Genomic DNA, 10417 nt, shown 5'->3' with positions numbered 1-10417 from the left:
ATGCAATTTTAAGTCTATAATCTTATGATGAGTCTTTTCCCCTCTAAGTAACTTCTGAGAAACCCATGAACTATATTCCTTTTTTTTCTATTTTCTTGGCCTAAAAGATACTCTTCTCTGATCTTTCCCTTGTTTATTGGTGTTTCTTTCTTAGGTCTTTAGGATCCTAGATATCACTAGGCGATTGCTTCTGTCTTCCAGGCCCCTGAACATAATGGGACTTAAAGACATTTCAGAAAAGCAACAGCTATACTGAGTTGTGAGCCACACATCCAGAGCTCTAAATTCATAGGACACTGGCTGTTGCTGTCAAAGTTAAAGTCATGGAATTACAGAGTATCAGAGACAAACAGCTGGACAGAGAAATACTTAGAGACAGAAGACCCTGATGACTATAGAAATTTGTCAGAAATGAGTGAGAGAAAATAATCTTTGAGGGTGTCTTGGGGAAAGCTAAAAAGCTTTCTGATGAAATCTAAATTCAGTAGGGTGGGGTGGGGAGAGTGTTGGAAGGAAAATTTGTTGAGAGTTAAGGAAACAGACAAAAGAAACAAAGAAATCACTAGCAATATTGGATGATTGGGCAAGCAAGCATTCAAACCTTTTCATTTGGGGGCAGTAATGTATAATTTGGTTTTGTCGTAACCATCCTCACAGTGGTGTTTAGTTTATTCTCAGTAAAGGGCCTCAACAGCACTCAGCTCATGGTATACATTAAAAAGCTGAGGGTGGATTTAAACAGAAATCAAGGGAGAGATTTAAGAGCACTGACAAGGACAAATCGTTGGATGATTTTTGCAAGCTTCATGCCTCTGACATTAGATCTGCTTTCAGAATCTCCCCATGTTTCCCAAATGCCCCTTCCCTTCATCATTTCTAAGAGAAAGCTCAGGAATAAGAGGGTGAGTAAGTTACCCAGCAAAAACCATTAAGTCACATCACAACTCCCAAGATAGTCTCAAGAAAGCCTGGGATGTCACTTGTCACTTTCACACAACAATGGGGTTAATAGTACCATTAACTTGGAGGAAGATTCTCTTGGTTTAATTAACACAGCATGATACTAAGCTCTGACTCTGACTATACCACAATGAGGACAGAGTTAGGATCCCAGGTCCTAGAAACTCTGAAAATAAGAGAATATCTTGAGAGAGTGAAGTAGTTGTTTCTTCCATGTTTCTAAGTGCCAAAAATCATCCTTTCTTAGGCCACCCTTGTTTTTCCCCTTTCAAGTCACTGGCATTTAAAAACAAACTGATATGCCATAGGCTAATCCAGAGATTCTCTTGAGTATCAAAAGTTTAGCACCCCAGCTTTTATTTTTCCAACTCCAAATATAAAAGGAGGCAATTTGGAGACAGAAAGTCTCCAAAACCAGCCTCACACCAGTTACTAGTTGTGTCACCCTGGGCAAGTCACTTAATCTCTCTATGCCTCAGTGTCCTCATTTGTAAAATGGGGATAATAATAGCCTCTACCTCCCAGGGATGCTGTGACAATAGAACGAGATAATATTTGTAAAGTGCGTTGCACACATTAAAGTACCATATAAATGCTAGCTATTATTCTTATTATTATAAAACAACCCCTTCCACAACAGATGAATCAACTTCAAAGATTTTCCCCAATTCGTAGTAGCCATTACAAAATGAAGTAGCAAAACCTCTTGAGTCTTTCCCCCTTTGGGGTAGGGATATTGTTTTTTCTCTTCTCTTGAAAGAGAAAGAAGTCACAGCAAAGGAAAACAGAGGGCTCATAGAGCTCCAGGAAATGCTTGCATAAGGCTTATTTATCTTTTAACTAACATTTGTTAACTGAGGATTAGTGGAACAGCCTCTTGTAATTATGGTTGTTGTTCCATTTGTGGCTATCTACATGAGACCAGTAAATCTTAAAATTACAGACTGACCACCCTGGAGAACTAAGGTTGAGTCAGCCACATCTCCATTGGGCACCACACTGGGATCATTACCCCCAGAGAAGGACATTTTAGCCAGAGAGAAAAAGGCCTACACTCACAGCTTGGGAGTCTCTCTTGGCCCCATTGTGGTTGCAAGGTCAATAAAACCAGGGTGGCCCTTGACATCCTGCTTCCCATTTTAGTAGAATGGGAACCGGCTGGCTCAGATGGTCCCAGTTAAACAGTCTATCATCTTAATGCCCATCTTGGATTTCTCCTGGTTAGAAGTCTAAAGAGCAGAGCTGCAGCAGAGTGAGAAGGGAGATAAGTAAGGGATGAGGTGGATATTTAGCTTTGTTTTTTCTAAACTTAGTGTCGGAAGGCAAGGTTAACGCCTTTGCAAACTTTGCATGTCACAGGGAGAGAGATGCCCTATAACACATTACTAGATGCTCAGGTACCTGAGTGAATTTGGAGGTTTACCAGGTCTTGTATGAAAAGTTGCTTTAAAATGATGGGATCTTTTTTTTTCTAATATTCCATTTAGCCCTGGAAAAAGTTAAATCATTTAAAATTTCAAAGAATCTAAAGAAAAGTGAGATCTATGCATTGTATTAGGGAGTACAGAGGATCATTGATCTAAAATTGAGACGGACCTTAGAGGTCATCGAGTCCAGCCTACTCATATTACAGGGAGAGAAACTGAGGCCTAGGGAGGTTATGCGCCTTGCCCAAAGTCACATACAGGGATAGTTCCACTGTCAGAATGCTGACCCCATGTCCCCTCAATTCTTGAGACTGCACTCTTTTAATTGTATTACTATCTTCTAGGCTATCCCAGAAATGGCTATTATAGAAATGTGAGAAACCGACCCACAGTCTTATGTCATGCATTGTAAGTAGGATATTCACAAGGACAGAAATATTATTACTATTGGCACTTTACATTTTCTGCCACATAGATGCCTCACATACCAATTCTCTTTCAGACTAATTACCTGTGACTTCCGTGAGGAGCACATCCCTTTCAACATACTATTTTAAGACATTTCAAAATAATGAAATAAACATTTGGAAGACAGGAAATACCCACATATGTACCACAGTGGTCTATGAATAGCATGCTAAATTCAGGAATTTGCCTTTATATAATACCTTTTATTCTAAAGTTATATTCTGCTAATACATATTAGTATCATTCTAGAACTGTTGAATTCTGTAGATAAGGACATTCTGAGCCTTCCATTTTACTACTACCATTGTTATCAGTGCCACTGTTTAAAACATTTTATTCTTTATGAAATTCAGATTCATTCCTTCCAGACTTCCCATAGATCACTAGGTTCAATAGCTGTGTATTTAGTTAATACTTAAATCCACATATCTATTAAGAGACCAGGCAAGAACCATAAATAAAATAACAAAGTATTTAATTAGGACAGAATAGTCAAGTAAATGACAAGGACAAGTCAAGCAAAAGGCTCATGCACACCCAGCCCACCCAGGGAATACAACCTCCCAGGACTGACATCCCAGTAGGAAAGGGATTAGGTGTTCCTCCCTGAGCAAATCCCTAGAAAACTCATGCTCTAAAAGAAGGCAGAGTTTCTGAATCCTCATGTCTGAATCTTCACAGCAGCCAACTCTGCCTCACTGCTTCCCACCTCTACCTCCCACAAGACCATGGCATGGGAGTTCAGAAACTCTCTTAAGACCTGTTACACCTCATATCTCCTCTGCTACTGTTCAGCTTGGAAGAAGGCCATTTGGGTGCCCCTGAAGGACTTCACCTCCAGAGCACTGATCTGCTCATTTGAAAGGTGTCATTTTCTTTGAGACTTTTTAGAGACAACTAGGTAGAACAGTGGATACAGTACTAGACCTAGAGTCTAGAAGACCTGAGTTCAAATCCTCTCTAAGACAATTACTAACCTCTGTCTTTCTCAGTTTCTTCATCTACAAAATCAGAATAATGATAGTATATACCTTAAAGTTCTATAATATTAGCTATTATTATTAGAGTGAAATAGCACTTTACCTAAACCAACAGGGCCTCAAGGCTAGACAAGACAATCTCAGTTCTATTTTTAGTTAATCTTAAAGCTTTCTGGTGAACAGAAGGGCTACTTAGGCAATAGTAAGACCTTCTGACTTGCTTTTCTCAATGGAAACTCCCTGTCACTATCCCTGTATAAATTAGAGTGATTGAATTCCTTTCCCCTTTTCTTAATTTCAACTAAGTGTGCCTCTTCCTCATATGATCAGCCCCTCTTGTTGAGTCTTTCTGGTATTGGGGATACACATCCAGAAACTGTTTCATTTGCCTTTTCAGTTCCCATAATGTCCTGCCCCAGCCCCCAGGTAGTACCCGGCTATCCAAATTGCCTTGAAATTCCAATAAGCCTTAGAAGAATATTAAGAGAGAGATGGAAACAGAGACAGAGACAGAGAGACAGAGTCAGAGACAGAGACAAAAACAGAGAGCTGCTGGCCTCTTCCAGCATTCCAGAAAAGCCCACACTGCAACTAGGTGATGTAGCAGATAGAACACTGGACTTTGAATCAGGAAGACTCATCTTCATGGTTCAAATCTGGCCTCAGACAGTTACTAACTGGGAAAGCCACTTAACCCTGTTTGCCTCAGTTTCCACATCTGTAAAATAAGCTGGAGAAGGAAATGGCAAGCCACTCCAGTATCTCTGCCAAGAAAATCCCACATGGGTAAGTTGGACATGACTGAACAATCACAACAACAAAGAGAAAGAGACAGAGAGATAGAGAAAAAGAAATAAAGACAGAGACAGAGACAGAAATAGAGAGGAAAAGAGAGAGTTGGTGGCCTCTGCCAGCCAGCATTCCAGCAAAGCCTATACCCCCTTAACACTGCCATTAATGAACACTGTACCTCTGGAGCATTCACAGAAAACGATATTGCCAGTCAACTTAAGATTGATCAGTTATCCTCCTTCCAGATGCCTGGTATTATTTACTCTTAACTCTAGGGTCTGACAATCAGTCAGCTCATCTTCCTAATTCCTCAAGGCTGTTCATTTTGATGTGACCACAAAAGGGATTGGAAGGCCTTGGGTAATTCCTCTCTCTCCAGAGCTCAAAATACTTTGCAACTATGATTATCTTAATCCTCAGAGCATCCCTAAGGAAAGCATTTTACTCATAGGACTCTAGGCAATGAAGCTGAAAGGGACCTTGGTGATCAGCAAGTCCAATATAATAACAAAACCAAGACCCAAAGAGGTCCTAGGACACCAAATCAAAAGTTCTTTAGCTATAAATCAGTCTCTTTGCTTTATAGAATGGCGAGTGGAGCACTTTGAAAAAGAACCTTGGACTAGGATTTAGGATTCCTAGGCTCCCACCCCAGCTAAGACATTAATAATATTAGCTCTTAATGAATGTTTTTAAATCAGCTGCTCACCTTTCCATAGAACTTTTTTTAAGATTTGCAAAGCTCCTTACATATATTATCTCATTTGCTCCTCACAACAACCTAGTGTATTAAGTGTTATTATATCCATTTTAGAGATGAGGAAACCAAAGCTGAGAGAGTTTAAGTAATTTGCCCAGCATCACACAACTAGCAAGACATGTGAGTTAAGATTTGAACTCAGGTCTATCCAGATTGCAGGTCCAATGCTATGGCCACTACACTCCTTACTACCTATTAACCTTCAGTTTAAATTAAAAAAAGTTTTGCAGTTCTAAATCTCTGTTACCTCTGACAATTTATAAATACCTAAGCTAAAGCACAGGGAAGTTAAGGGACTTATCCAAAACCACATGACAGATATGTCCTTTCTTCTCTTCTGCCAATTCATGTCTAATTCTCTCTATGTGTAAAAAGTCCCATGAGCAGTCTAGGCCTAAGGGTATTGTATTCAGATCACTATGTGTTAACTTTCTCTTCCCTTTAAAGAAAAAATATGGTCTCAGAAAGTCTCTCTCTCTCTCTCTCTCTCTCTCTCTCTCTCACACACACACACACACACACACACACACTAGCACCCCAATGAGTGCAGCTTTATGCACATAAACAAGAAAATTCTAAATTGGGATTTTCCACACTTGCTAACTGTGGGGAAAAAAACCCTTAAAAAAAAAAAGGAGGGGGTGGGGAGTGGGCCAGTGATAGAAAGCCTTGCAGAAGGGCGTTAAATTACAGTTGCTTTAGGAACTGGGTGGGAGGGCGAGGAAGATGGAAGGAGGAGGCATTCACTCCCTCCCCACCCCGGTGGGTCAGCTTTTGATTGTTTACAGCGAAAGTGCCCCAAGGGAGCCTCTCTTTTGTTCTAGGACTTGAGTGCTTTTCAGACATTAACTTATTGATCCATACAACATGCCCCCCAACCCCTACCCCCTGGGAGGTACAGGGCAAGGATGGTGGTCTTCTCTCTATGGAAGGAGAAATCCACTCTGAAAGAAGGTCCCAGACTTGCTAGAGTCGATAGGAGAACTGTGAGCAATACCTAGGTTTATTTAGAGTCTGGGTCTAATCTGTAACATTAGCTGTCAGATTTTATGTCTTTCTTTTTCAGCAGTACATTTACACACTTACAGCATTTAGGTACCATACCTTCCCTCCACTTTCAAGAATGAATCAAGTGTCCAGGGAACACACAAAACTTGCTAAGTTTTACTAAGTTTTCCTCTTTTCAGGATTGACCACCTCATCTTCACCCCCTAAAATAACTTTTTTGGTCTTCTCTTGTATTCATAATGGCCCTCCGTAGTTCACACTTCTCTCCCCAACCCTGTTTCATTTCCACTTTATGGCTGGATTCACATATCCCTGACTTCTGTAGAGAGAAGGCTGTTGGAAACTCAGACTCCCCTTAGAGGGGCCTGGTGCCAAGCCGTCTGGGGCCCCCTCCCTGGGGAAGCAGAAAGCATAGCCAACCTTGTCACAGTGCCCTAAAGTAGGATTGATAGCCCTGGTAAACTGATCCTTGCTAATGTAACCATAGGTGCTATTTCATATAAATACACCTACCTAGAAGTTTACCATCAATAGTGGATCAGCAGAATAATAAGAGAATCAAATTAAAAAACAAATGAAAAATGCCTTATAAATCTTAAAGCACCACATAAAAGTTAGATATTATTATAATACTAGTAGTAGTAGTGGTGGTGGTAGTAGTAGTGGTATAATAGTAGTAGTAGTAGCAGTAGTAGTAGTAGTAGTAGTAGTAGTAGTAGTAGTAGTAGTAGTAGTAGTAGTAGTAGTAATGCTATTCACCACCATCCCAACCTGCAGCAATGACCTACCTACATGGGTTAACTCCACGCTTAGGGTGGGAATCTAGGAGTTTGTTAAGTGTCTGTTGTAATGGCAAATGAGGGGCAGAAAAAGCCTTCTCTTTCCTCATTCATCATTTTATATAATGTACGTATCATATCCCCTGCTACTCTTTCCTTTGCCAAACTAAACAGTCCTAGTCTTTCCAATCTCTTCTCAGATAGAGAGGCCCCAGAAATAAATCTAGTTATTCTGGATGCCCTTCTCTGGACTAGTATTCCTGAAGAACTCGGCAGAGAGCATATTATAAAATACACAACAAATAATGACATACGTAGCTGTCACAAAGTATGTTATAAAATGCAGATGTTGTCCAAACAATGTGACTGTTATAAGACTTAAACTGTAAATTAGCCAATTTGCTAAAAGAGAAAAGACAATTTCTTATTCCATCTTTATCCTTCCCATGCCTCATTTGTCTTTGTCACCTATTAAATAGTAAATCCTAAGGTAAAATGGGGTAAGATTAGAGAAAATGAACTCTACCTCTCTTTGTACTAGCTTCTCTTTGCCTGTAAATAATCATTTAAATCACATTAAGCTTCTTGATCCAAGTTTTAAAGAAATGTAAATAGACTTCATAACTTCAGTTAAGCAGGACAAATGTATTTTTAAAGAGGAGGAAAGAGTCTGGACCTATAACGTCATTGTTATAGGAAACTCGCAGATGAAGAAACTCCTTCTATCAATGCAGGTCAGCACCTTCTCAGCAATTTACAGCCTCAATTGCCTGGGACACTGAAAAGTCAAGTGATTTTTCCCAGTTTCACACAGCCAATAGGTGTCAGAGATAAGACTTGAACCCAGAACTTCTTGGCCCTCTGTTCACTAGGCCATGCCGTCTCATTTTTAAAGTAATGGAATATTATTTCAGGACCATGAGCCAGATATATGCCTCTTGGTACTATTTAGACAGACTTATTTTTTAAAGGCAGCTGGTGACACAATGGATAAAGTACTAGGCTTGGAGTCAGGGAGACCTGAGTTCAAATTCAGTCTCAGATACTTACTAGAGGTGTGGCCCTAGGCAAGTCATTAAATTTCTGTTTGCCTCAGTTTTCTCAACTGTGAAATGGGGATAATAATAATAGCACATATCTCGCAAGGTTGTTGTGAAAATAAAATAATATTTGTAAAAAGTGCTTAGCACAGTGTCTGGCATAGAATAGGCACTATATCAATGCTTCCCCCCCTTATTTCCCATACAACTTCTTCCTCCTCAGCAGCTGGCATTGACAATGAATGTCACAGACTATTTTAATACTTTTAACAAGTACCTATGTCACCTGAAGTTCTGCCTACAGAAAGAAGGAACAATACCCTCAAACTAGATGATATTTGTAAAGTGCTTAACGTAATGCCAAGTACACAGTAGGTGCACTATAAATGCTTATTCTCTCCCTTTGTATGCATGGTGAGACTATATACGTGTGTGTGTGTGTGTGTATACATACATATCCATACACACATATATATACAAACATACATATATATTATATATATATATATATAATATACATACACACACATATATACATATATATTTATATATCTATATTATATACATACATACACACACACATATACATATATATATATATATATATATATATATATATATATACATATATATATATATCCTAAGATGAATGAAAGTTTCCTGCAAATATTTGGTCTGTGAATGTCCATCAGATGTACACAAAGGAAGGTAGATTCACCAAGAAAGCCCTTTGGATCATCAAGAAAATTAAACCATCCTTCCCTTTATCCTTCTCTTTCCATCAACCATCTTCCAAAAGGAAATCAATTCCAAGTGTAAGGAAATATCAGAAAATGAAAATGTCAGGACCAATTTTCCCTTTAGGGTCTTTAAGTCATGAACAGATGCCCATGAATAATGAGCTATGAAGAATGAACCTACACAAACAGGCAGAATTAGTGGTTTGGGGAATGGCTGGATATCTTGGTTCTCTGATTCCTTCTCAGCTGCCCTGGAGTTAGGAAGACCTGGGTTCAAATCCTATTTCACATACTTACTAGTTATATGACCCTAGACAACTCACTTGACTTTTCTAATTTTCTGTTTCTTCTATAATCCTATAAATAACTAGTAGTTCAGTTGGAGTGAAATGTAATATATATGAAGGGGAATAATATAAAATAAGGCTAGGTAAATTGGAGCAAGAGAGTAGACAGCTTTGAATATCAGACTAAGGAATTTTTATTCAATTCTGAAAATAATAGGGGCCCACTGAAGGATTTTGAATAGAGCAGTCATATGGCAAAGCCCGTGCCTTAAGAAGATTATATTGGCAGCTGTGTAAAGGATGGATGAAAGAGTGAAGAACCTGGAAGCTGCGAGATCATTTAAGAGTCTGCTACAATATATGATGGCAAGAGAGAATAAGGGCTTTAGTTAAGGTTGTATAAGTGGAGTGAAAGGTACAGATGTCAGGGATATGAATGTAGAATTGACTTGGAAACTGATTACTTATGATGGTTTGAGAGAAAAAAGAGTAGAGAGTGGTTCCAACATAACAAACTTAGATGACTTGGAGGATTATAATGGCCCGAATAGAAAGGTTTCCAGAAGTAGGACTTTTAGGGGAGGTAGAGGATAACTTCCATTTGGGTGATAGCACAGCTAAGTTAATAGTTAAGGTCGTGGGACTAGAGTTCTGGAAAAAGATCAGGGGTACTCATTTTGGCAGTATATATGAGAACTAGAACAAAGCAAAAAAGATCAGCTTAGTCCCTGGGAAAGGGTGACATGCAAATTCATGAAGTGTTTCAAATTGTTTAATCTTTTAAGCTACAGCCAAAGCAGTCCTTTGGGTGAAATTTATGTCTCTGAACACTTTCATCAATAAAAGAGAAAAAGAACAGATGAAAAACTTGGGCATACAATATTTTAAAAAATCTAGAAAAGCAATAAAAAACCCAAAATAGACATTTTGAAAATCAAAGAGAAATAAAATTTTAAAAACTAAAACTAAGAACTGATTTTTGAAAACATTTATAAAATAAACTGTTAACAAATTTTCAATTAAAAAAAAGAAAACCAAATGACAAATGAAAAAGCAAAATTTTCGGTGGATGAAGAGAAAGTAAAGAAAATCATTAGAAACTTTACCTAATTATATGCCAACAAAACTGATAACTTCAGTGAAATAGCTAAATACTAACAAAGAAATAAAAATACT

General features: G+C 38.6%; 1 non-coding gene across 1 annotated transcript; it reads left to right on the top strand.

Annotated features, from left to right (window-relative positions):
• Positions 1–9911: 9911 nt before the first annotated feature.
• LOC144457291 (U6 spliceosomal RNA) lies at positions 9912–10014 on the top strand. Its single transcript, XR_013486607.1, has one exon. It is a non-coding gene; the product is annotated as a U6 spliceosomal RNA (small nuclear RNA).
• Positions 10015–10417: the final 403 nt, after the last annotated feature.

The sequence above is a fragment of the Phascolarctos cinereus genome, unplaced genomic scaffold, assembly GCF_003287225.1.
Source record: "Phascolarctos cinereus isolate Bilbo 61053 unplaced genomic scaffold, phaCin_HiC Scaffold_4;HRSCAF=312, whole genome shotgun sequence".
Lineage (NCBI taxonomy): Eukaryota > Metazoa > Chordata > Mammalia > Diprotodontia > Phascolarctidae > Phascolarctos > Phascolarctos cinereus.
This window is presented reverse-complemented; position numbering and strand designations above follow the sequence as displayed.